This window comes from Cottoperca gobio, chromosome 16, assembly GCF_900634415.1.
Source record: "Cottoperca gobio chromosome 16, fCotGob3.1, whole genome shotgun sequence".
NCBI lineage: Eukaryota > Metazoa > Chordata > Actinopteri > Perciformes > Bovichtidae > Cottoperca > Cottoperca gobio.
This window is the reverse complement of record NC_041370.1, coordinates 3576223-3603313: the sequence shown is the minus strand read 5'-3', so window position 1 is coordinate 3603313 and position 27091 is coordinate 3576223. Positions and strand designations below refer to the sequence as shown.

The 27091-nt window shown below is 41.7% G+C and overlaps 1 protein-coding gene across 1 annotated transcript in view; it reads right to left on the bottom strand.

Moving 5' to 3' along the window:
* The window catches only part of grik5 (glutamate receptor, ionotropic, kainate 5), a 93172-nt gene extending 67227 nt beyond the window's left edge, over window positions 1-25945 (bottom strand). Inside the window, exons 1-4 of the mRNA XM_029451808.1 lie at window positions 25824-25945; window positions 18509-18647; window positions 18091-18235; window positions 13016-15008 (exon numbers count right to left, since the gene is read on the bottom strand). The gene's annotated coding sequence lies outside the window, so the exon portion shown is untranslated. The remainder of the gene's footprint in view (window positions 1-13015; window positions 15009-18090; window positions 18236-18508; window positions 18648-25823) is intronic.
* Window positions 25946-27091: the final 1146 nt, after the last annotated feature.

The window sequence follows — 27091 nt, the reverse complement described above, 5'->3', positions numbered from 1 at the left end:
CCGCCTCAGAAAGACTTAAGGACTGTTACTGATTCCTCTAATGCTTTCAGATGAACCCTATATGTTGTGACATGTATTCAGTTCGCAAGGGGAAAAAAAGTTAAAGTGCACCGCCTTTAACGCCGAAGGAAAGTCGGTGAAAACTGTGTATTTCCTCCTGAGTGATGTGGGGGTACTGTTGGCTATGCAGAGGGTTTTTCATAACCAGCAGCCTGCCATACTGGAGGCTAACAAACTCCAGCGAGTGTATTAGCAGTTCACCAGGCAGGGCTTCTAATCACACCACCGCTGCACAGGGCTGCATGGGATTATAAAGTGCTGGTTCATATTCTCAGCCTTGGGTGAGTACTGGGTTAATATTCCAAGTGCCTATAGATGAGTTATCATTGGGAGTGGAAGTGGAGGGAGAGTTATGTCATTTGCACATGATTATCAGCAGTAATAGATATTGTCATCCGGCAACAGAAAGATGGCCTACCTGTCCTACAACATGTCATTACAGTGAATCTCTAGAGGTTAATGTATTGCTTAATAAATGAACTGACAAAACAGTGTCATTAAGTGGTTGACAACATAATTGGTAGGTTATTTTTGAAATACTGAGCAATGAATGGCTAATACAGTACAGTAGATGATCTCAGATGTTTTCATGTCTACATGCACTTTAGCTTTCTTCAATTTTCTTTGTAATTAGTGCCTGCATTCTTTCTCATCAGTGTATACACGATTAGACGAACGCGAGGGGTTCAAATGATAAATACTACCGGATGAACTCGCAGCACTTCTCGGTGCAGTAAATGAACTCGGCCACAGTTCTTTTTATCAACATGGCCTCTTGGTCTCTAATGAGCCTCACACCTTCAGCCTTGCTTTGCTCGAAAGTAAACATTGATCATGTTTATTCATGATATGCCAATATGTGCCACTTCAAAAGATTGTCCGGTTGGCACTTTCAAGAGAGTTGCTCTCTTCCTCTCACTCTTCCTCTCACTCTTCCTCTCTCTCTCTCTCTCTCTTCCTGAGTTACAGTAGCTCTCCTTTGGCCCAGCCTGCTGCACCTGTCTCGCTGCCAGGACTCAAGCTTTATTTACCGTAAAGCTTTCATACAGATAAACACAGCAGCTGCCGTGCACTCACACACACATACACACACACACACACACACACACACACGAGCACGCTCTCAAATTTTGGCTTCTGATCAGAGAAAAACAAAACACGGCTGTTCTGGGCTCGCCTGTTTGTTTGATTCCTGTCTTTCTTTCTGTCTATTGCTCTCCCTCAACACACCTTCACCAACACCCGTGAGAAAGCAGTGGCCTGAGCTGGAGGAGGTGGTCGGAGGTGGAGGGAGAGGGAGGATAAGGAGAGAGTTAGTCTGCCACTCACTCTCTGCCCCCCCTCTCCCTACTTTCCTGACGGCTAATCGATGTGTTTGGGTTGCCCCCTGTGGCTGTGGCCCAAGCGCCTTGAAAGGTGATCCAACAGAGCTTTTGTCTTTGTCCATGAGAGCATGGAGAAAACCAGCTGCCCTAAGCCTGGCAGATTAGCTAGCCACTGGAGGACTTCACACCTTTCTGCTGAGCTATCGTTCCCATCTCCTCTCTCCCCCCTCCCCTCAGCCTCCAACATTCCCTCACTACTGAAGCCTCAGAGGATACGGTTGTACACACACACATACTTCCCTTTATTAGCATATTTCTGAATTTGGGTTTTCTCTTAAAATGGATTATCGCACAGCAGTGTTTTAATATCAAAGCTGTGGTGGGAGAGTAAATCAGGTTGCCGTTGTAATGGAATGGTCTCTCGTGAAAAGAGTCCTATGTTTTCTCTGCTTCACAACAACCCTGAGTAAGATGGATTCATGGCAGCAGCGAAGATGATGGCCCACAGGTAACACACACACACACACACACACACACACACACACACACACACACACACACAGACAATCACACACATTACAATCATCCAAATTGTACATTGATCTCTGCAGCAGCATGGCTCGACAGGCATGATTGCCAAATGAAAACAAAGGCTGCATGTAGTGTTGACACACACCATCAGTCACAGACAGCCTGTGGTAACAATGATTACCTGCTGTATGTAAATCCATTGAGCAATAAGGCAAGTTATCCCCTTATGAGACACTGTTGTTATTATCGTGGACAGGATATCACTGGCCACCGGCAAACTGCCTTCGACTGATTATGTCCCATTGAGACTCGATGGCCAAATTGGAAAATTGTGATATCAGGGGCCGAGGTTACACAAATCTTCAGGCAGTGAAATGGTAGCTGTACATTTTGTCCTGATTTGTCGGTGTGGGCAAAGGTCTGACATTGTCGTGTAAACAATGAATCTACACTGGGGAAACATATAACAGCTAATTAGCTACCTGGGATGTATTTGGTTTTCCACCAGGATACAATCAGGTCACACTTATTTTCTTAAGTATTATGCAGATTAGTCCTAACTGTACCGTTAAATCTGCTATTTGTAATGTGAGGGGGGTCGTTTGTAGTCCTGACTATAAATCACCCAACTCTGCAGTTCCCCTCAGCCCTAAAGAGAGTTTGAGAGTTTTGGCTTTACTGTTTTGATTCACTCATCAGCAGTGTTTCCAAACACAGCACACATGATTAATAATTATATTAATAACTGTAAACAAAATTACCAAATAAAAAGCTAGTAATGGTTGAAGGATTCTTTGATAGTAGAGGTTGACAATACTCACTCTTGTACACCATTAAATAAACCAGCATGTATTAATAAAATAATAAATATAAAAATAATTAGTGTGACCGTCTCTATGTGCTCTGTGTACGTGAGCACATACGTGTGTAGAACATAGGGGACATATAAAGCGGGCGCTTGTGTGTCAAATTTACAACAGCATAGAAGTTCTACGTTTACTTAGCTCTGTAAAGTTAATGTATACTAAATATACTATGCCCAGGCTACTTAGCCGTTAGCTTAGCTGGCTAATCCTTTGAGATGAAGGGAAGCAGGCGTGCTCTCTTTGCTGATGGCGGCGTGCTGCCGGTCGAGTCGTTGTGTCTTTGCTGTTTACTGCTTAGTCAGCTGTGTGCAGGACGGAGGAGACCGGTCGCTCCGTTTGTTATCTTGCAGAATGCAGTTAGCTCATTGCTAACTACTTCTTGCTCATATTGTGAAGGCTAGCTGACGGTGGAGAGCCGCTGTATGCAATTAACTTGTTTACTTTGGACAGGCGCTTGCGTCCTCTGCCGTCAAATGAGAAAGTCCAGCGATCGGAGAGCCATCTGATGCTGGGGGCTGCGGTGGCGTGCTTTCTGCTGGGCCGATGCCGCAGGGAACCGGGAAGGTCCGTCAAGGGAAGAGGAGGAAAGAAAAAGAACACACGGCTGTGTTTTGGTTTTATCAGCTGAGTTTTCAAACTTAGGTGCAAAAAGGTGAAGTCAGGTTGCAGGAAGTGAGGGAAGGTCTGCACACAAAGGATCATCGCAAATTGAGTCCAATAGCTCAAATTCCAAACTGTGAGTATCCCAACACATTCATCAGGTTGCCAGGTGACTTAAACTGAATGCTGGTGTTTCTCCGTATCTGCTAGTTATTGAAATACGACGATTTAAATACTAAGTTTGCCATATCAATTTTATGAGGACATAATGTCAAGTGTTGTGTTTAGAGCTTGTTTCTGCTGCAGTTATTGCCGGTTTAGATGCCATTAAATAAAATCAAAGTCAATATAACACCTGGTATATAATACCTACAATCTATTCCTAATCCACAATTTGGTACCAAATGTTTAACAGCTTTCATCCACCATCGTTTAAGTAGGACACACAATATGTTATGTCCCACGTTATCCTACTGATTCCTTTATGTTATCTTTGTGGGGCTGCTATTTCGGCGAACTGATGCGTCGTAGGCATCGACTGGGTAACGCACCAATCAATTTTATTGTCCAGACGTTTACCTTCGCTGTTTTCTGCTTGATTTATTGCTCACATATTTACAAAGTTTCTTGCATCCAGGCAACATAATCAAAGACACAGTAAGGTAGTTTAACCAAAGTTATCTAACCAAAGTAACTGCTAAGCTACCTGCAAACACCATGACAACGGTCAGAAATGTTATGCCTCACCCAGCAAGCAAAATGCCTGGCTGCTGTACCCTTTCTGTATAAATGCAATACCATTATAGGTCACTGCCACCCAGTGCACAAAACGCTGAGGCAGACTGCAGGTGCTAATAGGCCCGTATCACCTGTGTGGATCTGCTCTCAGCCTTTTTTATTTTCAGATCAAAGACTGTCTCATGAGCAATCTGAGATAGTTTGTGCCTCACAGCATGATAGTAACACAAAACATCGACCATGACGACGGTAGAATGCACACTCGAAGCTCCCCCTCCCCCCATAGGGTTTCATCATGAATCAAATTCAAAGGAATTATAACCACACATGCTGCACAATACGGCCTTTTGACAGATCACTCACACAGACGGAAACGACGCCTACGCAACATTAATATTACCTAACATCGTATGCACAAACACAGGCTACATCAGATGTTCACGTATGAAGTACACTTGTGTTCACAGATGCAAAACTACGAGCTCCTCGTCAATCTTCTTGTGCAAAAATGCACTTAATTGTGCACAAATAAAGCATTTTGTGACTACAACATTTCTGGGTTTGGTGAAAGTGAAAAATCACAGCAGCACTCGGAGATTCAGAGAAAAGCACAAGATAAACTACTCGAGCTTTAGACTTTGATTCCTGAGCGAGTGAACGCTCGGGAGGACTTGAAATAAACACTGGTCAAGTTACTCTGTGGATTTCATGAAGTACCACTGAAGCGGAGGCAAAAATTGTTTTTCATTTGAACTGAGCCTCTTGGAAGATGTGCTGCTATTGTTCATTTTAAGTAAGCAGAAAGGTTTTGCCCTCAGGAAGGTGTCAAACCATTTAAGGAGTTACTTTGCTTTAGCAACGCATTTCTACATTATGTCACACACACCCTCCATATGAGCTTAATTACAGCCAACACTTCCTTCCCTTGGTGTCTGAATGTACTTTACGCAGTTAATCTGAAAGTTATACACCAAAAAGGCAATCATGCAGATAATGTACTATTTCCTGACATTTCTGTATATGTGGTTGCAGTAGGGGGAGTGGTGGGGGGGGGTTGTCATCGCAGCCGAGTGTTGTCTCATATTTTCCAGACCCTCCGCACCCTGGTGGAAATCTAAAGCCCATAAAACCACAAATGAGTTAATTAATTACATTTGTTTTAATTCAGTTATAATGCCATGATATGAGCTCATTTGGAGTACTGTGTTTCATTTAGTCAATTAAATATTCAGCAGTTTAAAATCATGCAGGAGCCCATAATCAACTGCTGCATCACCATTTGGACGAGGGCAGCTGAGCTGGAACTGATTCGCATATTAATACTTGGTAGAGCTGATAACAGGCTCTTTACTCACAATCCCAAAATATGAGTGTTGTGGAGACAATGAGACACGAGGCCAAACATGGAAGTGGTGATGGGATTTGGCCTTAGACTATATTTTAGGAACTAGAAGCAGAGACTACCAGGACTTTGGCAGGAAAATTATTGTTTATTCTATGATTTAATTACAAAACACAATCTTGATTTTATGTTTTTAACTGAAACTTGGCTGGACAAAGATAACAGTGCAGCAGTTCTTATAACTAGCGATGCTAGAGTGCATAGGAAAGGAAGTGGAGTTGCCATTTTGTTTAATAAGTCTATCCAGTACAAACAGATGTCTTATGGGAGAATTGCTCCTTTTGAATAAGTTGCTCCTCAGTTGAATTCCTCACGTTGAGCTGCATCCTTAAACCCCTACAGCAGTGGTCCCCAAACACCGGTCCGTGGGTCATTTGGTACCGGGCCGCACAGAAAGATTGAATAAAAAAATATTTTATTTTGAAAGGTTTTATTTTGAAAAATCACCGGATACATCTGTCTGTGCGTCTGTGTCTCTTGACACATGTCAAGACGCTCGTCTGTCACGTGATACTTTACTTCAAAAAAGTAAGCCCACAAGCAACAATGAGTGGAAAACAAATGTCTTTAAAGAGCTTTTTGGAAAATGGAAAAGACCCAATGAGGAGACAACATCAGGAGTCCACCGGTAGCGAGAAAAACCTCAATACGTGTTTATCGCTACATGCGCCGCTCTGCATAATATACAGGCTCGCAAATGAGGCAACGAAGCCTTCATAACGCCGGCACCCGTCATTCAAAGACAAGCCCTTGGAGTTGTTTGAAAGAAAGAAACATGAACAAAAAGGACATAAAGAATTACTGATCGCACCACATCAACACATGCGAGTGCACGGAGAGCGTCATACTTAGTGACTAACCGTGTCGCTAAGAAACTTTTACTATTGGTGAAGAATTAGTGGCAGCCACCGTAGAGGCTCAGTCGTGTTTGTGTCTAGATCTGGAAACATCCAGGAGCGTCTGATTGAGTCCTCACTAAGGCCAGAAGAGTGGAACGCATCGTTCCAGACCTTTACACTCGCTTCCTGTCGAATAATTGATTTTAAAATACAACTGTTGGTTTTTAAAGCACTGAACTTCTTAGGGTCAAACATATTTTTGATCTGCTTCTCTGTAATGAAGCATCTAGACCTCTGAGAACGGCTGAGACGGCTCTGACTACTGTCCCCCAAACTAAACACGGAAAAGCAGCATTTAGATTTTATGCATCGCATATCTGGAACAGAGATCTGTTCTAACTCTCAGATCTTTCATATCAGTTCTCAAAACCTCTCTTTGTCACACACTGTACTTTATATTCTACTGTTTGATTTGTCTATTTTATTTAGTTTTTTGAAATCCTGTTGTGTCAATTTGAATTGCCTTGTGTTTCATTTACACCTTGTTTTGATGTATTATGTAAAGCACTTAGAATTGCCTTGTTGTTGAAAGGTTATGAATAAACATGTGCTATAAATCAGTAGTCTGCCGTTTTCTCTATTTAAAGTTGTTATTAACCAATGCTAGGAAAAAAAACCTGGGTGGCTGACTAATTGAAGAGATAAAAGTTCCCAATAGGTCACAACTTCTTGCTAATTGAATTAACATTTTACTGAATATTTGACAGAGGATGATGCATCTGCTGAATTCTGTCCAGGTAGAAAACAGCATGAAGATGATTCAACACCAGCTATTTTGATAATGATGAAAACTCTCTGGGGGGGTGATGTTATTAACATCCGAGAATAATATCGACATACATCTTTAATTTACAAAGAAAATGCTGTGTCATGTTTTGTAGATATCAAGTAAAAATCAAGAAAATGATGTGAGATGGAAACCTCCAAAACAAAAATAATATTTTCATTTTGCATGGACGTCTCTGGACTAAATCTTTATTTCTTATGATTCATTTATTTTCTATTGTACCAAACTGATTACAGTATAATATTCATGGCAGCACACATTGTTCCTTATCTCTAAGCGAAGACGGTCTATTGATGATATGATCGGAACAAACCTACATTATGATCATATTGTCTTGTAAAAAAGATCCCTTCACTGAAACACCTTACAGTATGTGAAGAAGACTTGAACAACAAGCCGAAGATCTCTATGTGCACAGTTATGTTCAAGTACATCACTGTTATTTATAGTAACGGGCCGCTTTAATGGTCTCCTGGAAGAGAAAAGGCTTCGCTTGTTATGTGATTTAGGTGAGACTGAAGACAAAGTCCATTTTATGTTTTATTGTTTTGTATATAATGATTTAAGGCCTATACTTTCTTTTGAAAAAATACTACAACAGCATATTTGGTACGTCCACAAGGGCTACTTTGCTTTACCTTGCTCGTAAACACGACATGGGTGGTCTTCAACTACACTGGTGTTTTAACAGCATGCATGTTGTCCAAGTAAAGGAAATATGTCCAAATTCTATATGATCCTGGTCTAGGGGGAAGTACTGTAGTGTAACCGCGCTGAGCTGAATGCTACGTTTATTAATGATCGGCTAAAGAGAGAAGCGATACCTTGAGATATCATGATGAGTGCTATTATTACCCTGTCAGGCAAACTGCTGCTCAGCAGGAACCACTGTGTAGAATTAAAATGTAAAATAGAGTCACTAGACCAAAGCTGACAATGCTGTTACCTGGATGACTTTTGAAACATTTTTCACACAAAAGCAATTATGTAGAATTGTACCAGAGTGGATGAACAGTACAAGACTGCTTCAGCTCACACTGTTATAAAGACCTTCGGCTGTAATAACACTGTTTAAATATGGAGTTTTCAAAAAGGCTTAACGGATACATATATTTTCAATCAAATATAATTTACTACCCTTCACACTGTGTTGACTAACGATAATGAAATATCTGATCACAACAATCACTCCTATGATATGCCCTCAGTATCCTATCTCAGAAGAAAATAACGGTGAAATGAAATTAGTTGTACATGTTTTACAGCTTGACCCCCTCCGGCCTCCTCGGGGGGCTGCATGCAGGTTTGATCAGTGATTGCGGTGCGACTTCCCCCTGCTGAGACTCCATTTTCCAGCTACGGGCTTCGCCTGCTTAGTAACTGATTAGATTAAAAGGTGCACTCTTTCACTCTGAAATGTATTTTCCAATCTTCTGATTCATGAGCGGACACCATTTTGACAGATAAATACCCGTGAGGCTGGCAAAGATTTGTGAATATTTGTAAACAGTGTAGTAAAATACACCTCTATTTTGAAAGAAATGGTGAATAAACACAAAGTTTAGCAGTTGCCTTATTTACTCTCTGTCTTGGCTAACTATAAAGAGTTTTTTCATTCTGTTTTAATTATCTTATCATGTGATTTAATGTTAGGTCTGCCTACAAACTAGCTTCCCCTTGTGGTGCAATAAACGCTGCATTTCATTCCAAACAACAAGTGAATGAGGCAAGCTGGACCGCAGCTGAAGCTTAAAACATGATGAGCACAGTGACATAGCAAACCCTCTGGTGAGAATCAAGAAATTGACATAGACTTAATGAGCAGTCATGCCACCATGAAAACAACACGCAACACTACCCAGAATGCCTTTCGCCAGCCTTGCAATATTCTCTGGGGGACATGTCCTGAAATGACCTCAAATCAAGCCTTTCAGCCTTTATCACTTGCACACTCACACAAGGCAATCTAGCGGTGCAACAATAAAGCTGTGACATCCTGAGCATCCGCCAGCCGGCTGATTAGGACAAGCCGAGTCAGGACCGATGGTCAGGACAGATCACCTGAGCCTCAGACCACATTACAATTACACTGATAGAATACTGACCTTTTCTACTGATGCTAATGCAGCAGTGCCACTGCCTTAGTGTTGTCTTGGGTGCATCTACTGAAGCCCTAAATAACTAGAAATAGGCCTACACAAAGCGTTTACAGTAACAGTACAAATATACAAATGATCACACTTCCACCCGGTACACACACATTATACGCATTGCTTTTATCTTTCTGCAATCCAATCTTAATGACTCCATTAACTGAGAGGCCATTAGTGGCATTCACTTTATGGCCATCCAAACAGCCCAGCCGGGAGCACATTATGGAAAGGGCATGCGTGTGCTAATGTCCATCTCTTGTCATCCTCCTCACACACACACACACACACGCATACAAGCTCACTCACTCAAGCTTTCTCCCTAAGGCCAGCTAGCCTAGAGCAAGCAGGAGTGGACAAACAACGAAGCAAACAGGGACATCTTTTGTGCTCCATTAGGCAATGAGGAGCAAAGGTTTAGTGCAGGCTGCAGTGCCTCGCGCTGGTGGTCAAGCGGCAGAGGATTGAAGGCAGAGGAAACTGAAGTGCTGCTGAGTGTTAGAAGAGATCTCATCCCAAATTAGCGTGGCTCTCTTTGGAGCAGGCGCTGTCTGTGACACTTCAGGGGTAAACTACCATGCAAGAGGCATCATGGGGCATGATAGCAGAAGCCAGTCACAGAAAATATTTGATTCAGCGTTGATAACACTCTAACAATGATCTATTCCTGCGATAACACTCTAAATGTATACCTTTCTGAGAAGAGTGAAGTGTTCCCTGCTATTTTACAGCACAGTTAAAGAAATAACAGCTGCTTACCACCTTTGAAGAAGGAGCAGCTGTTCGCAACAAAGAAATGTAAAATGATTAATGATGCAGACAATATGGAATTGTGTTTTTCTGCCGAAACAGTAAGTGGAGAATCATCAAATAACGATATTGCCAATTGGAAAAAGCAAATAAAAAATCTACATCAGCGATTAGAAAATCTAACCCTGAGGTATGATGGGATCACTGATCTGAAAAGAGCTAACTGGTAACAAACAGGGGCAATAATGGGAAGCTCTGAAACCCAACGCAAAAGATTATCTTATGAACCGTGAACATTTCTACCATAATTTAGACCAAGTCAAGTGTAAACGATGGGATCATACAGTACAAACCCAGTATACTGCTGCTGTGAAAAGCACTTTAAAAAGGAGAAAAGCCAATGACACAAACATAGAACTGATAATTAGGCACATCATCTGAATATTGCCTTTCTGTTTCTGCATGTCTGGACTCGCTGAGCAGAGTGCATGTGATTCAATATGGATGCCTTTTGACTGGAGCTGTACTGGTTCTACTCAATGACTCATACAGTTATTATGTGACTGTGGGGCTCAGCTGGGAAGGGCCTGGGTTCAAAGTTCATATGATGTCACTGAACAAATACACTCCATGACATGTACATGAAACCTCCACTAGATGACAAATGTGCTGCACGGAAACAGGAATGAATGGTTGCCAACTTGCAGTGCTCTGGGGCAGTTCTAAGCTGCATGTTTTTGCTGTGTGTCATATTTCATTGATTTTGTTTTGTGCCCTCCCCTCTCCGCTCTGGCTGGTTATTTGTTACTGTTGTACAATACCATCCCATGCTAAAAGCGTCTTCTATTTCCTGCTCCAAGCTAATCTTTAGCTCTGAAGGCAAATGGTTGCTCCTGCTGAGAGGAGAGTGAAGCTACTTCCTTTCTCATAGGAGGGGGTTTGAGCCCAGCCCAACCCTGATGGGAACTCTGGGAACAGTGGGTTTCAGGCGGTTGTACTTTACTTCCACTGAGCAGGACTGGACAGCGGTTTCTGCTGCCTGCTTGTTTTTCCCCTCTCCAGAGGGGTGTGAGACCATTTATCAGCTACCAGAAGAACACGTATCGATGTGCAACACAGCCTGGGAATTCAGCTTTTATTACACTTTAAACTGCAAGGTCAACTTGGCAGGAATCCGTGTCAAAGCTGTCAAGCGTGGTAACATGAAACAAATAGCCCACGCAGAGAATGTGGTGTAAAACATCGAGATAAGGAGCAGACATCTCACCATAAGAGCTTTGGTTTATGTTTACACATGTGAAATCAGGTAATATACTGAGGTTTCCTTGTTTACTTTTTTGTTGTCCCTTTTGGAGCTGACAGCGCAACATTAACAACTGGAGAAGAGATAAGGTCAGTAAAAATTTATGTCACATGATTGAACATAATGACAACATCCATCAATTTGAGGAGAAAACCTGTGCTAATAATATTTTTGCCTCAGTGTCCTTTTATTTACGGCCACTTGTCATATTAAAAGTCACATCATGTCTTTCCTCTTTCACTCTACTGCAAGCAGAGAAGCCATGTTGTGAAGCAAGGGGCCTTGTGACTGTGAAATGTAGTCAGTACTGTCAGGCCTTTGATGCCATCATATGCCAGTCCTCCTCTCTTCTCTGGGTTTTCTGACAGTGACAATGGGGATCGGCAGCAGCATGTTATCAGTGTGCAGCTGCAGTAATCGTATTATTTAGTAATCTTAATTCTGAGAGGCTGACCAACAGTGTGAACAAAGCGGGACCTTGCTAAGCCCATCAGAGTGCTCCCATGGAGCAGAGGTCTTTTCCTGCTCCGCGGCCCCTCTAGACCCGCACACTCCCTTTTTCTCTCTCTGTTTCTCACCCTCCCTCCTCTATGTGTCCTCCTCTCTGTTGCTTTCTGTCTCTCCTCTCTCTTTCCCCTTCTGCTCTTGCTCTAATGTTTTTCATTCTCTTTTCTCTCCCTCTCCCTCTCTCTTTCTGTCGCCTTTTTCCATCCTTTTTTTCCACCCTCACAATCTTTCTGTCTCTGTAACGCTCTGAGCTGGGAGTTTGTGTAATGGCGTTATTCACAGTTCATTGGTCTGTTTGAAGGGACTATCTTGATTGAGCGTCTCCCGGTGCAGGGCCTGGTGACTGTGGGAGTGTATGAAGATGTGGATGTGTCCGCGGAGATAGATGGGCTTAGTAATATGCAGGACATTGCAGAGTTTGGGTCTCAGTATACCGTTTCATCCAAGGAAACACATATGGAGATAAAAGGAGGCTGACATTATATGCAGCCGGGGTGTAATGCTCAGGGCATTAGACGTGAAATGAAGGCAACAAAAAACTAGTCAGGAAATCAGCGTCATTCTCATTAGCTGGTTCACCCTCTTCAGTTTTAGTCGTTTTCCGTCTCACCCTAATGAATGCAAGTACACCGACACAACCAAAAAACTGCTCTCAGAAGCAAAAATACTCACTACTAATTAGTTCAAATTAACCTCAGGACCAATATGGAAGCACGTGCACACACACACGCTCACACACAGAGAAAGGCACCTCCTTTGCCTCTTTCTGACACCACTCTGATGCTGTTGTAAGCTTGGCTGTAAGATCAAAATCTCTTTCTTTGGCAGACACACACACACACACACACACACACACACACACACACACACACACACACACACACACACACACACACACACATATTCTCAAATTGCCTAGAGCAGAGGAAGCACAGGAAAGCAAATCCACTGTAAGGACACCATAAAACCAACACTGCAGAAAGATGGACCACAGTTGTTTTTTCTGCATACATGAGCTAATTTACGCACTAATGACATGCAGAGTACATGTGAACACATACATGCACACACAGAGAAAGAGAGAGAGTCCTACTTACAGAATGAATCAGATGGTATCAGAAGCGCTGTGCCATGTTATCGCTGTAGTAGTGAGTCAACACAGGCATGGAGATCTGAGACCACAGGGTTTTAGCACTTCAGCCGAGGGGGGGATGCCGTGGGGGAGTCAAAGGGGTTCACACTTTGTCATTGGGGGTGAGGACCTATAGAGGGAATCTGAGGATTCCAATGTTTATACTCAGATGGAGAAAATAATCCCTTTAGATCAAGGCGAGAAAAATCAACAATTGATGAAAGGAGAGGTTCAACTCTGTGTGCAGAGAAAATGAGGGATTGATTGGGCCGGTGTTTTTCTTCTTTCTATCTCTTACTTTAAGAAAAAAAAGCGGGGGGGAAAAACAGCAGCCCGTCTTGACAAATAAGAAAAGAAAGGGGTGAAAAATTAGTCAATCAAAAAGGGGCTCCACCTTTCCTTTTATGCTGTCTTTGTTTTTGCTTCCCTCTGTCTGCCGACCTCTTGTTTTTCTCTGGATGGTGGCCGGCCTATGAGCAGAGGAACGCCGGCATCAGAAAACCAATCACCTCGCCAGACGACGAGAGAACATAAAGGAGTAAATGACAAGCAGATGAAGGGGAGGATTTCCGACACCTGCTCTCTCCCTCTGTTTCTCTGCTTCCCTCACTCGCTCTCTCTCCAACCTGTATTTCCTTTCTAGTAACAGCCCCCTCCCTCCCAGCCTGTTTTTCTAGTGCATGGGCTTGCCACCGAACTGACTGAGGTGGATGCAGATGGAGTAAGATTCACCAGAAGCTACAAACACGGGGATGCTCCTCTTATTTATTTCTGTCTTTGCTTTCTTTCCTTCTCTCTGTCTCTTCCTCACACACTGCATAGAATGACAATGAACCGCACGCTGTCTACTGTGCCGGCACTGGCTCTCTGCCTGACACTTGGAATAGGCTGTGTACCCGTCTTCCCGTCCGTCTGCTTTCCTGTCTGTCTGTCTTAGCAGCCTCAGAGCTTTTCTGTCAGTATAGCTGTCCGTTTACTGGACCATCTTTCAGTCTGTCTTCCTGCCAAACACTGAGATACAGACCAGGCAGGTACAGGGGGGACATAACCCTACTCTCCTGCTCAAGTGCCCCCCCTGGTGTAAATCCCAACCCTCCCCATTGCGATAACTGGCCTCCAACAGGCGAATTAGAAAGAGACTCTAAGTCTCCTAGAGGATTTCGAACAGTCTCAATTCTATATTTTTCCTCTTCTTCTTTCTCTCTTTATCTGTTTATTTCTATTTTCTGCTTTTTCCCCCCTTCTGCTTTCCTCAGTGCCAGTCTGCTTGCTCGTTATCTATTCTGGACAGTATGTCCCTCCTCTCTCTCCGTCACCGAGGGAGGCTGAAGAAGAATGGTGCTGCTTCATAATGTATTTCTCTGCCATGTGTGAGAAAGATGGTGAAAAGCAAAAAAAGGGGGAAATGTGGGATAATGTTTGTTTTTTTTAATTGTTCCTTTAAAAAAGAAAAGAAAAATAGACCTCCTCCCCCACAACAAATCAGAACAGAGAACCTCTCGAGGGGAGATTTTCAATTACTCGCTTTTGCCCACAAGCCAATTTGGAAAAGTGGCCCAGCTCTGAGGTGTGCACAAAAGTGTCGAAATCTCGACAGGATATCCGGGCGATAAATCCGGACATGTCCGAAAGCTCCATGCCATTGCTCAAGCATCACTGCAGCTTATTTCATTTCAGATGAAGTCCAAGTTGCTCAATCGTATATGCTCAACAGGTTGATTGGTTTGTTGTAAGTCAACTCCTCTGAGGCTCTGCTTTTCTCTACTTCCTGTAGACGGCGTCTGGTATCTCAGTCTTGCTTGTCCGGCCTCAACTCTGCAGGTTCAGGCCTCGCTGGGATGGTTCGAGCTGAATGCTGGAGATGGTGGAGGCGGTTAGGTGTGGAAAGCTTGTCGCTGGAGGGTGGATGTTGGCTTCCACGCTGCCCATTTGGTGTCCATCTCTGCAAGGCTTCAGATCTGGAAGGAGAAGAAGAAGAAGAAGAAGAGATGCAAAGTAGAGAGGAGAGAGAGTAAGAGTGCATAAAAGGTTAGCATGGTGACATTTGTGTCACTCTGCCTTATCACGTACGTCATTCTCCTCCTCGTCACACTCCACCCTGCCTGTCGTCCTGCTGTCTATTCCGTCCTTGTCACTCTTCCTCCGACTTTGCTGCTTGTTTGCTCCTTCCTCCTCTACACTCACGCTACGATTTGATCTTTTCACTCTTTCCTCAAACAAGCTCTTCTTCAAACACGCCTCGCCACATTTCTCTTCTATTCCCTATATCCAATCTTAAATCCACACCTAGCCTGCTTTCATTCAATCATTTCTCCTGTCTATTTCTTCAATTACAAGTTAGCTGTCCATCATACTACACAGTATCCAAGATGCATGTGATGGAGCGCTCCAAAGGCCGGAGAGAGACCTCTGACTGGTGAATGTGCCTGAGGCAGATAGAGGACTGCAGTCCAGGCTCAAAGCATTGTTCAGGTACAAGTAGTTATACTTGACGGGTGTAGACAGCTTGGTGTAGGCTGTCATTTTTATTCAAAATTCATATTAGCATTCCAACTTTGGAAAACATAAAATATGTGATCTGTTAGGATGTCAAATTTCAAATTGTGCAGCGCAGACATGCAATAGCATGTTCCTCGTAATCCAGTGGGGTTGTTCCTAAAACACACTGTCCCTCTGCTCCACTGCATGCCCTGCTGCCCTCAGTGAGCTGTTGATGCTCTCCTTGCTGAAGTAAAAGGAAATGAGAGACATGAGAGCTGAGCTGAATGGATAATCATGACACCATCTCAGAGGTAATTGGAGGAAGCATTTTAGATTCAACACCATAGATGGAGAAACGGTGCAAAAAGACATGGCTGTTTGCAAACTTTGTAAAACGCCTCATAGCAAAGCTAGCTTGTCGTTTACATGAGCGAAATTCTACAACGTTTTTTTAGAATAGGCTACATGGGTTGAGTTAAATAACATATCCGTTTGAATTCGTTAATTGTGAAAATGTGACAGTCCTCGTATATATCCCTTTGACCCTCAAACTGAAAGGAAGGTAGTAACAGTCAGCTCATGTTTCAGTACAATACGTGATATCGGGATCACGGTTTGAAACCCTTTAAATCTGCAACAAAGTTGGACTTTATAGGGGTAAAACTGTGTTTAGTTTTACTATTCATGCTTTTTTTTCAGGTTTTAGAGCAAATGCAAAAAACAATATCTCTTAAATTAGTCACAGAGCAGCTCTGAATTATTCGAGAAATGTTATTCTACATATAAATAAACAGAAAAATAAAAATGTATAGATAAGAATGTCAATGTCCTCATAAAGAGAAGCCGCAAATGTCTGAGCTTGTTTTCATTTTACACAGATTTTAGATTTAGGAGAAACAAAAGGACATCTCTTTCAACTGTAAGATTTTAAGCAGCATTTGAAACTCATAACGTTGACATTTGATTGTGATCCGTTGCATTTAATGTAAACAAATATATATCAGTGCTTTTGTCTGTTTGATTTAATTAACACTTAATTTTTCATCGCCACGATGCATATTGTCACCTCTGTGTCACCTTTATATTGTGCCAAGACATATTCTTACTTCCCTTCAAACTAACAATGTTCCAGGCAGACAGGTATGCATGCAGATGACAGATGGCAAAACTAATGTTGGTCTGAGCTTAGACAGACTTTGATGCATCTTGAGTTTTTCTTTTATTTCATATCCTTATAAATCCTACCGCCTTTTGTTAAATAGATTGCGTAAATCTGAAAATAGCAGCAGGATGTCAAATCCTAAGTACGCAGGTACTCTTGCCTCCATTACTATGCAACAGTTTGCACCTGTTGAATATATAGAAGTTATCTTAGCTCTTGCATGTTAGCTCACAACTGAGTGATGAATGCCTTCTTAATTCTGAACAACACAGAGAAAGCATATATGCTTTAACGTGGATGTAAACTCAGAGCCATGCAGCGACTATATCGTCTCTTTTAACAGCGCAAAACAAAAGCATTAAATAGGTTTAGTGGCTCCTTCCTTTTTCCAGAGTCTACTGAGGTGACGGTCCATTTAAAATGAAACATTAGAGGCCATTCGGTGTATTAGGTACAATCAATACTGCTGAATGGATAGATGTGACCCTACTGTGACACCCATATCCTCCTCGGACCATTTAGGATGAGACCATGTGTGTGTGTTTGCTCACTGGTTAAGTTCGTGCTCAGTGTATGTTTGTGTGTCACACATGTGAAAAAGATGTAAGTGGGTGTGAATTCGTGTGCAGAAGATAGATCAGCAAGGAGTGCAAAGACGAAAGTGCATGTCAAATGAGAGACAGCGTGGGTCTGTGTGTGTGTGTGCAATGTATATGTCACAGCTGTTATGCCTGAAGCAATTTAACATATGGATCTACTTCATAACCTTCTGTTTCACCAATCCCACATACCTCTGCCCTCTGCATTGTGTCACTGACGCACACACATGATGAAACGCTAGCAAAATGATTGACACAAACACAGAAATAGCAATCCTTTCACACATACACACAAACAGCATCTCCATTCATTGCCTGTGTCAGGAAAGAGACTCAAACGTATTCGGTGTGTCTGAATTCAAACAGAATGTGGAGAGGAGCTTGAAGAGAACGAGAGAGGGATGGAGGCGAGGAGGGGGGGGGAGGGGTGACACAGCCAAAGAGAGGAGGGGAGGGAGAAGCAACGAGGGAATGGGGGGAGAGAAGCAACAAATTGAAGTGAGCCATTCAGATTTCATCCAAATCCATCAAACTGGACAGGCCAGTTTATGTCTCGATGGGGGGAGATGGGGAGAGATGGATGCTGGATGAAAGGAGGACGGAAGGAGAGATGGAGGGAAACAGGTGGGGGGGGGGTGATAGGAAGGTGGGTCGGACAGTGTTTGTGGGTGAGAGACACAAGAAAATGAAGAGAAGACCCATCAGTGGTGAACATTCTCTGCACATAAATAAATATAAATCAAGAATGAAAGGTGAAAGAGAATGGAAAGAGGGGGGAAGAGGAGAACGGACACTCACCCATTTCAACGGGTTCTTCACAGGCGAGCACAATCCCCGCTCTGTGATCCCATCCTGGGGAAAGGCGCAGCGAGATCCTGGAGCTCCCTCCGCTGAATACCAATGGGGTTGCTAATATCAGCTCACACACACACACTTACCGGCACTGTGGAGGAAAAGGCACAAACACACAGTCAAGTCTGGGGTAGTTGTTTAAATTAGAAGAGGAAAAAAATCTGTTCAGTGATGCAAACAGCATATCACAATAGAAAGAGACATTGCAGCACAACTGCATTTGCATTCCTTTCTTCCTCTCTTATTTTCTATTTCTTCATGGAAAAAAAAGCATCAGAGGCAGTGCACACGCCTGAGGCATCAATCCACACACACACACACACACGCTCATACACTGATATTTACAGCCTATACAAATACTTACTGAGCATATATTCAATCCCAGCCAGTCCCACAGTCGACTCTTTTCTGGCTCACAGCTCCACAGCTTCCAAGGGTGTTAGAGAGAAATGAGTTGTCCGCTATTTTTCCTCTCCCTCCCCGTGGGTTCCTCACAGCGGTATCTGATGCAGCGATAAAAGGATATGAAGGCAGACTATTCGTCCTCCCTTATTGTCTCCTCATATGCAGTGTACATCCAGTTTTTCTGTATCCATTTGTTGATTCAGGTCCAATCCGTATGCCTGCCTGTGTACTTCGCTGTGATTCGGCGACACGCAACGGCAAACTGCATTCACTTAGTCACCCTCCCCTCTGCCTCTCTCCTCTCTGCCTTTCCCCTTGCTCAATAGTATACCCGTACCTCCTTGGCTTTCGCCAATCTAATCAGCTCTCTCTCTCTCTCTCTCTCTCTCTCTCTCCCTCTCCGATATCTCTAGCTCGCTGATATATCTCCCGCTATCTCTCATCTATCATCTCCCTATCTCTCGCTCTCTCTCTCTCTCTCTCTATACAGTCGCCTCTCTCTCTCCCGCTCTCTCTCTCCCTGCACCCTCCCACTCTCTCCCCTCCTCGTTCCCAACACCCACTCATTTACTCTCTCCCTCTCTCTCCCTCCTAGGTATTTTTTCTCAAAGATGAATATCAACGCCCCCCCCCCCCCCCCCCTTCTCTCTTCTCTCTGTCAGTCTCTGCGATAAGCATTTGAAATAAGGGAAAAGGGAAAAAACTGGCCATGAAAGAAAACACACACTATTTGAAACACACACACACACACACACACACACACACTCACACACGCACACACACACACAGGCCAACAGAGAGAGTAATCATAGGGATGTGTTACATCCCTAGCCAGGGTAAACTACCCTGACAGAGTTTGACATGGCTACATGCTCAGGGTGACAAACACTATCACAGCACCACGCGACTCGCCTCATACCCTATGACACACATAACACACTGACACACACATAAGCATACAAATATATCCCCACACACACACACACCAGAATTCAGATGTAAACATGCAATTGGGCACACATACTAAAGGCACATATTGATATAATGTCACTGATATGCACAAACACAAGCGGGGAAATCAGAGGTAAACACGCACAGGCATAAATCCCATTCAGAGCAGATCAAACATGTATGCAGGCGGACACAGAATGTAAGTATATTTACTCAAGTACAGTATAATTCTGTACAATACTACAGAGTTGTCCAAAATACAAAGAAATTACAGAAGAATGTGCACCTCACAAAAGACAGACTGATCCACCACATTTACTTTACAACTATTGTTACTAGTTACTTAGTAGATTAAGATATTTGTCAAGTTTGCTTGATTGTTTTGGGCATTTTATGGACAGCTAACAGTACAGAGACGACAGGATACGAGAGAGACAGAGATGGGGAATGACATACAAACGTGTTGCAGTTTATGGTCATCACCAACACCTCGCCCTTTTGATTACGATTGCAGATACAAAGAAGTTACATTATCTCTACTTAAATTAAAATGTCGTTTACACATTAGTGCATATGTAATACTACTGCAATACTCTAGAAAGAGCTTTACTGCAGAGTGAGTACATAGTGAGTATATTTTACATTGTTCTACTTTCACTTAATTGCATTATTTGAATACTTCTTCCATATCTGGGTGTGCACATGCACACATACTGTACACTCACACATTGCTGAAAATCATCTCCCCTCTCACCAGAGCACCCTGACACTTCATGTGGGACTCCTTTGAATGGAGCTGACATCCTCCTCACTATTTATAATGTTCACTCATATAAGGCACAACTCCACAACAGCGTGAGCCCACTGCAAGCAGACAGCAGTCTCCAGAGAAGCCGCTCACACTATATGATGTCACTGCCTAACTCCCATATCCCACTTCTATCACGCTACGCTGTCTCATCCCCCCTAATGAGACCGGGACTTTGGCCTCATGATGCCTTTGTTCCTCTCTGGTGTGCTGGTCGGTCCAAGTAGCCTTTTCAATATAGATCTTTTTCTTAACCTTGCAGCCCCGATGCTCTCTTAGCATTTTATGTCCTCCAAGACTATTAAACTCACCACAGTTTGTTGAATCATTGATTTTGTCACCCTGTGCACGAGGTGGCTCTTTAATTGCTACTGACAACACGGTGTTGTCCAACTGTGACATTTGTAAGTTAGGATTTTAAAAGAGATGGTCAGGTACAAGATTGTCGTTAGATTTTAAATAAACAAAATGACAACTAATTACTAATTAATCCACATTGCTTTAGTCTAAACAAAAATCTTATAGGCACAAGTGATGGAATGTAAAGGGCCTATTTGTGTTTCCCAAATTGACTAATACCCTCTGAATTGAGCCTTTGGATACATCAACTCTGGTTCGTCCACTAAGCTGTCCCCTAATCAAACAAGGGAGCAAATATAGTGTGTGACAATGCTGAGCTGTCTCCTCTGGTTTGGTCTCAAACAACCCCCCACCCAATGCTTCATCATGTTTTCACCTATTCACTTTGCATCTCATATAATAATGCGCATCTCAAGATGTCTTTGTCCAGTGGGCGGACAGTGCTGGAACACCTATTACTCACTCATGCTTGAGCCTATTAGACTGCAGCCATGTCATGCCAACAGTTCCCTTAGGATATGGCTTGGCTTTTCTTTTCGGTGTGTGTGTGTGTGTGTGTGTGTGTGTGTGTGTGTGTGTGTGTGTGTGTGTGTGTGTGGACATTTGGATATGACTATTTCTGCATCTGTCCGACTTTAAAAAATGTAATTCTTTATTTGGCTTTGTGCACGTGCTGTTTGTGTGTGTGTTTACAAAGGGTTGGGAGGGTTGCACACACAGCTTTACCCCACAGCTTTGACCCACAGCTGCAGTTTTTAGGAAGTCAGGAGAAGTCTTCATGTGCTGTCTCTCCCATTCCATCACACACACTGACACACGCCCGCAGTCCCAGTGTGTGCGTGTGTTGTCTAATTTACCCCTCTCTTGGATTTCAACACGACTAGGTGACACTGAATCTGCTCTGTGAAGAGAGACTGTCTGCGCATTAAACCTTTTTATGTTTAAACTACATATTGATAATCCAACATGCAGAAACATGATAAGGAAATATAAATTAATATTACCTGTGATTTAGGCCTCACTGCATCCTCTAAAAGTCTGCTGTCACTCTCTGTTTTTGTCTCCCTACTTTCTAAATATGCATTCAACAGCTGTCTCTCTCTCTCTCTCTCATTTCCATCCCACACCACTTTGCTCTTGACAAATTGATGTGGAGCACTTTTACATAACAACTACGTATTACGCACACACACACTTCAAACACCATCCACAGCACAAATGTAAACCTTACTCAACCATTACACATACACTCCGCTGCAGGTGTTAAGAGCCCTGTGTTTTTGCGAATGTGTGTTTCCTTACTTTTCTCTTTGCTCCCGTGTTAACTATTGCTTGAAAAGCATGCAAAAGAGGGGAGGGAGGCAGAGGAATACAGAGGGAGGGGGGGGAAATTGACATTCTGCCCGAGCACTGCGCTGTGCTCGTGGAATAATGATTAGCTCCTCAGTATTCTAGTCACAAATGCTTCACTATCAATGAGAGAGAGAGAGAGAGAAGGCGATAGAGAGAGAAGGAGAGAGAGAGAGAGAGAGAGAGAGAGAGAGAGAGAGAGAGAGAGAGAGAGGAGAGAGAGAGAGAGAGAGAGAGAGAGAGGATGGAGGAAACATGAGGGAGGGTACAGAGAGGGAGGAGACAAGCAGAGGGAGGTGGGGGCAGCGAAGGGGAGAGAGGATGGAGTGCGAGAGGAGAGGAGCAGAGCACACAGGGAGAAACAAGGTGAGCAAGAGAGCAAGGGATGAAACAAGTGAGGAGTAATGGAGGACAGAACAGATGAGTGTACAGTATGACATAAGCAGTGGACGTAGGTGCTCGTATGCTGCAGTATGCTCACACAAAGACACAGATCTGAACACTGCATGTGTTCACTTTGCACATTTTGCACATTTAAACAAAAGGCAAACAGACAAATTTGCAAACTAAAATGGAAGCTAGTGCAGGCAGTGCATGCACACAAACACTCTTGTGCACCCTTGCATCCACACAAACACATGGAGAAAAACACCACTACACGCGTGGAGAGTACTTTGTCAAAGTCAGAGCAGGTACAGCCACCTCAGCAAAGAGAGAGACAGAGGCTATGTCGCAGGGGGGGGGGGAGAGAGGGAGAGACAGAACAGGGGAGTGATGATGAAAAAGGAGAAAAAGGAAATAAGAGAAGGACAGAGGGTGGGAGAGGAATCATGTGCAAGCAATAAATATGTAATCACAAAGCATGGAGAATGATAGATGTATACCATTACTTAAATAGGTCAATCATACATTAATAACTATGATATGATAATAGAGTTGGGAAGTCAGCTGTAGTAGACTGAGTAAGTTTGCATAAGTGTGCACACTTAGTCAAATACAAAAAACTACATCATGTTTTTGCACACTCCCTAACACAGACTTTATTTTTTAAGACGGATTATCATAAGAGGTGAAATGTTTTCCAGGTGGAAAATCTTAAATAGTGTTGTAATTATACACAGTGTTGTATATCATTTAAGCCACATGTAGGGCAAAGCAAATAGCATCAATCACTAATAGATTAGATAACATTAATATTTAATGGTAAAGGCTAAACAATAGATAGACTAAGAGTTGATTTTAGACAGCCAAAACTGTCTTAAATATACAGTATGCAAGTCTGCTAAAGTGCATCTACAACTTTATAATGTTGCAGATCGGATTGTTTATTCTGAAAATCTCCTGGGCTGCATTTTTAAAAGAGAAAGTAATACTAGTATAGTAGAGGTAAATATAAATAAGGATGTGTGATGCATGAGTTCCTATTCTTGGCTTTATTTTATTTAGTGTGTACACATTCATTTTATCATATAATCCTATCTTTCATTTCCTCTTTTTTATATCTGTGAATGTACATGAATATCATTTTATCACTCATATTAATAGAAATGAGCATTGACACAACAATTTACTGTGTGAATAATCTTCTTTGGTGCAATACAAATATTTGAAATAACATATTATATATCACACTCCCAAAGCAGAGGTCACCATTGGCATTTGAGATTCTGCATGTACATCCCCGGTAGTGTATATACAGATACAATTTAATAAAACATGGCTGTCTCCCGCATAATAACTATTATTTGTCTTGCAGGAACATATTGTACATTCAGTGCATTGACCTTAATAGGATTTATTATATTTTCCTTCTCCTTTAGCATTACCGCATATGTGATTTTCACTGGTAAAGTGTTTGACCTTTTATGGCTACACACTTTGCTGTGATATTTATATCGCATCTCTCAGAAATATTGTGGTGTTCGTTCTTTGTTTTTTCTCTCTCCATCACATCAAACTGAGACATGATTTGCATGAAATGCTAAGAGCAGAAATGAGTCAATCCATTAAGAATGTTACACAGCACTTGAAAACATTAGAACACACATGTATCTTTAAAGATAACACTGCAATTATTATTGAGGAAGAAAAAAAAGCAAACAGAATCTTAAATCATGTTACCTTGGAAACAAATCTGTGCGCAGCTTGCCAAGATTTCAATAAAAATACCATCAACAAAGCATGTTTAATTTAGGTCTATAATTCTTATTTCCAATGATTTACTTTAACATACCTCCAGGATATTGTAGCCTAGTTTTGCACATTTGCAGCGCATCCTTCAAACATATTCTGAAAGCCTTACTTACTGTAGACCCTGAACGAGAAGCCCATATTGTAAACTGAAAAAATTCAATTTAACAGGAATACAAGTGTGCTTATAATACTGTAGCATTTACTCGTTACCTTCGCCAAGGGGGATATGTTTTCGGTTCAGTTTGTTGGTTTGTTTGTCAACAGCATAACAAAAAAACGATTTTCATAAAACTTGGTGGATGAGTGTAGCATGGGCCAAGGAAGAAGTGAATCCCAAACACGGGCAGAAACACACATTATTTGTCATTTATTGAAAGGGCCTTGGTGGAGGTATGTGCTCTCCAAGTCCCCCCATCTAGTTTACTGGTGTTTTTTGTTACAGAAGATAAACCAGTGATTCCCAATCAGTGATACTTGCACCCCAGGGGGTGATTCTGCAGTCGCTAAGGGGTAAATGGAAAAGTATGTGGTGTAGAAAGCTCAACTCATTTGAAATAATAGAAAGTATTATCTGATCGAGCAATAAAGCCTTGAACATCACATTGCGATTAAGGAGGTTGTGAAACTAGTTAACACAGGAGCTGAAACAGTTAGCTAAAAAGTAACAAATGAGTAGTTAAAATAACAGATCATAGTGACATTTAAAAAAGTAAATGTTGATAAATGTTTGAATAAGTACTGCGATCATTTACTAAGTAACTAAGTAACTAAACTAACTAAGTAAAAGCAGCAATACTAGTGTAAACAAGTAAAAAGTAGTAGTATTAGAATATACTTTAAGTACCAAAAGTACTCATTATACAGAATGACCCATTAAAAATGTTATATATATATATATATTATTATTATATATATTATGTACTTCATTATTATGTAATCATTTTATATATGTTGCAGCTGATAAAAGTGGGACTGATTTTAATTGCTTTATATACTGCTGGGTAATTTTAATTAATTATTTTGCGTTCTCAGTAATGTTTTTTACCAAGGTCAGATATTATAGATCTAAAAGTTTATTTATTTTTTTATGTTTTTGCTGTGAAGCACCCTGGGCTGCAATTATTGCATGAAAGGTGCTAAAAAAATAAAGTTTATTATTATTATTATTTGAAAAAATAATTGATCTCGAACTTTCAGTTTGCATTTTTTTTTAAACGATCAAAAGCTAGCTAGCTAGCTTTCTGGAAATTGCTAACGCTAGCTAATTTGAAATAGCTAAAAGTAACGGTAAAATTGTTTTTAAAAACTGATGGTTATTGTAACATTTTCGAAATAGCTACGAAATAGTTGATATATGGTTGAAAATACTAAAATAAACTAATAAATCGTTAAAATATAGGCTAACGTTTAGCTAATGCTAAACCGTTGAAACGTCCGGCCGTTATGTTAGCACTAATGCTAACGCGACACAAAGCTTTACATTGACCACAGAAAACAAATATTGCTATATATATATATATATTTTTTTAAAAGCCAGATAAAATTAATTACAACATGTAACAGTTTTATACATGTGTACCCATTTCATTTAGCCTACTACAGTTCTTCTTACCTGGAGGTGTAACACAAGCCCCAGAAGCAGCGCGTGGTGTCCTCCACCTGCGCGGGACACTGTGATGTCAGCGAGTTTACCGCTGTGAGAGCTGAACACGCACATTTCTCTTCTGAGGGTCACTTGGGTATTTTAGGGTTTATGATATAAAAAGGAGGTGAGACTCAAAAGGAAACAAGCTACATCATGTGTGCTTGTTTCTCATGTTTGCATTTGCAACAAGGACAGTCCTAATCTGATGGTGATTTAAAGGCCTGTGAATCTGCATAATTGTCCATTTCATTTGGTTGTAATAAAAGATAAAACCCCTCTTTTCACTGCCTGCTTCTACAGCCTATAAATGGCATGAATAATTTAAATACATAATTGTAGAAACCATTGCACATGTGAGCCTACACAGTATTTATATTCATCTCAGCTATGAACATGTAAGATAAATCATTTACTTGGATATTGTGTGTATTTGTATAAAATGAAGAGCAAAATAGAAAAGCAATTCAATTAGAAACTTGCTGTGTCAGTTTTCAGTGACAATAAAAATATTTTCAGTAAACCAAAGGTTGTTTTTTTATAAAAAAACATTGTCCTTTAAAGTATAAAAGCAACAGCCCAATGTCATTACTATAATAAATAACCTTGCCGTTTCTTTGACAGTTACATTATTATTTTATGTGCACTCAAAAGTAGCTGAATTCAGCTGTATTTCTTTGTAAATATTGGCATAGTGCATGGCTATGGTCAGTTTACTGACACATTTTAAGTAAAACCAGAGCAGACATTTCAGCCAACATCCTGACATCATGATATAATGTAAATATCACACTTAAAAGTATAAAATCTGTTCGTCCGTTCATCCGTGCTCGTCACCGACAAAAGCACAATGTTAAGTTTGAGCAAAGGCACAATATACTGCCTTCTATAACAGCAAATAGACCATTACACTTCAGTCAGGCTGCTTTACTAGTAATACAAGTCTCATGATTTCACCTCCAGCATCCACAATTTCATTACACATCTGTGTTTGTCGAATGTGTTTTCAGTTTCAATGTTTGGCAGCAGGTATGATAAACGGCACACCACCAGAATACCAGATCTCAAGATTTTCTAGGAAGGGAAAAAAAAATCATGTATTTATCGACTGGTTGCCTGTTGACTCTCCTCGGGAAGCGTTGAAGAGCGGCTAGATTCTTGGCACAGACTTCTTTTTGCTCCTCGGGTGTCCTCTATTTCCTGATATGCTTCTCACTCTGCAAAAATGCTGCCATTTC